Source organism: Bactrocera oleae, unplaced genomic scaffold, assembly GCF_042242935.1.
Source record: "Bactrocera oleae isolate idBacOlea1 unplaced genomic scaffold, idBacOlea1 ctg00000009.1, whole genome shotgun sequence".
NCBI classification, from domain to species: Eukaryota; Metazoa; Arthropoda; class Insecta; order Diptera; family Tephritidae; genus Bactrocera; species Bactrocera oleae.
Window position 1 is genome coordinate 372,501 of NW_027212752.1, and position 2,500 is coordinate 375,000.

General features: G+C 25.8%; 1 non-coding gene and 1 pseudogene across 1 annotated transcript; both read left to right on the plus strand.

The window, feature by feature from the left end:
- Positions 1–752: 752 nt before the first annotated feature.
- On the plus strand, positions 753–931 carry LOC138858471 (5.8S ribosomal RNA). Its single transcript, XR_011397583.1, has one exon. It is a non-coding gene; the product is annotated as a 5.8S ribosomal RNA (ribosomal RNA).
- Positions 932–1,433: 502 nt separating this feature from the next.
- Positions 1,434–2,500, plus strand: part of LOC138858447 (large subunit ribosomal RNA) — a 4,659-nt pseudogene continuing 3,592 nt past the window's right edge.

A 2,500-nucleotide genomic window follows, 5' to 3' on the forward strand; every position in this document is an offset into this window, starting at 1 on the left:
TTGTGTTCCTATCCGAAAAGAAAAAAAAAATAATTATATAAAAACAAAATAAAAAAAAAGAATAAAAAAGAAAAAAAAGTTTTCTTTTTGTTCTTTTCATTCAAAATGTTTTAAATTATACAATGTTTTGAATCCTATCCGAAAAGAAAAAAAAAATAATTATATAAAAACAAAATAAAAAAAAAGAATAAAAAAGAAAAAAAAGTTTTCTTTTTGTTCTTTTCATTCAAAATGTTTTGAATTATACAATGTTTTGAATGTTTTTCTGTTTTTTTTTTTTTTTTAACTCCTTGTAATGCATTATGACAATATATATTATATTGTGAACTTCGCATACATTGTATTTGAACGCAATAAAAAAACCTTTAAACATATAGCTGTACTTATTATTTATATAGAAAATAATATTTAATTGTGATATTTATATAAAATATTATAAATGATAAGTTAACTTGTTCACATTAACGTGTGTAATACCTTTTTTTTTATGGTATTTTCTATTTGTGATTAAAAACATGTTGAAAAATTTAAAAAAAGAAAACGCACAAATAGAGAAGAAAATAATATATAAAAGGTATTACTGTTTTTGTTGACCTAAGACATGCGCAGCTGCAAATGTTTGGGTTTAAAATTACAATTTATTGAAAGATGTTTTAAACTTATGTATTAAAAATTTATTATTGATTAATTATTAATACTTTCAATAAATTAAAATTCTTTGACTTTGAATTAAAAAAATACAAAAAAATTATCACTCTAAGCGGTGGATCACTCGGCTCATGGGTCGATGAAGAACGCAGCAAACTGTGCGTCATCGTGTGAACTGCAGGACACATGAACATCGACATTTTGAACGCATATTGCGGTCCATGCTGTTATGTACTTTAATTAATTTTAAAGTGCTGCTTGGACTACATATGGTTGAGGGTTGTAAGACTATGCTAAATTAGTTGCTTATTCTTTTAGTCAATTAATAGAATTTAAGCATATGGCATATTATTGGATTGTATTTTTCAATCCATAATATTAATAGCATAAAAAGAAATATAGAAAATATATTCTTGAATACCTCATATTTGAACGAAAATTTATGATAAATGAGAATCTTAGTATTCCCATAAAAGAAAAAATTTTCAACATTATTTAAATTATATTAAATAATACATAAGAGGAATGTCTAGCATAAAATAAATTTTTATTCTAGAATTAATTCACTCTATTGTATTGAGAAAAATTTATAATAAAAAAAAATATATGATATGTGGAGGAATAATGTTGTTAATTTTATTAATTATTATATTATGAATTTTAAAAAGGGATGAAAAGATTGAATAATATTGAGTAATCAAGATATAAAAATATATTTCTTTAAAATAGCAAATAGCAAAAAAATTAAATAAAAATAAACAAATCAATCTAAAATATATTTTATACAACCTCAACTCATATGGGACTACCCCCTGAATTTAAGCATATTAATGAGGGGAGGAAAAGAAACTAACAAGGATTTTCTTAGTAGCGGCGAGCGAAAAGAAAATAGTTCAGCACTAAGTCACTTTGTCTATATGGCAAATGTGAGATGCAGTGTATGGAATATCTTAATATCTAGTATGAGAAATTAACGATTTAAGTCCTTCTTAAATGAGGCCATTTACCCATAGAGGGTGCCAGGCCCGTATAACGTTAATGATTACTAGAAAGATATTTCCAAAGAGTCGTGTTGCTTGATAGTGCAGCACTAAGTGGGTGGTAAACTCCATCTAAAACTAAATATAACCATGAGACCGATAGTAAACAAGTACCGTGAGGGAAAGTTGAAAAGAACTCTGAATAGAGAGTTAAATAGTACGTGAAACTGCTTAGAGGTTAAGCCCGATGAACCTGAATATCCATTATGAAAAATTCATCATTATAACTGTAGTATTTAATTTTAAATATTATAGTAATAGTGTGCATTTTTTTCATATAAGGACATTGTAATCTATTAACATAATAAAATATTTATCAAAAGATCATTGGTTTTTAAGTTTATTCAAATTAATTTGCTTTTAGCTTATTAACATAGAATAATTACTGATGATTTGATAAAGTGTTGATAGATTTTATTATATATAATGCTAAAATTCTTTTGAATTTTACAATAATATTATTATCATTGATTTTAATATTAATTGTATGCATTTATATGATTAACAATGCGAAAGATTCAGGATACCTTCGGGACCCGTCTTGAAACACGGACCAAGGAGTCTAACATATGTGCAAGTCATTGGGTTATATTAAACCTAATGGCGAAATTAACTTAACTGTATTAATAATGGGATTAATTTTTAATGTATTACATTATTAATTCAATCCCGGGGCGTTCCATATAGTTATGTATAATGATAATTTATTATTATTTATACCTCTAACTGGAGCGTACCTTGAGCATATATGCTGTGACCCGAAAGATGGTGAACTATACTTGATCAGGTTGAAGTCAGGGGAAACCCTGATG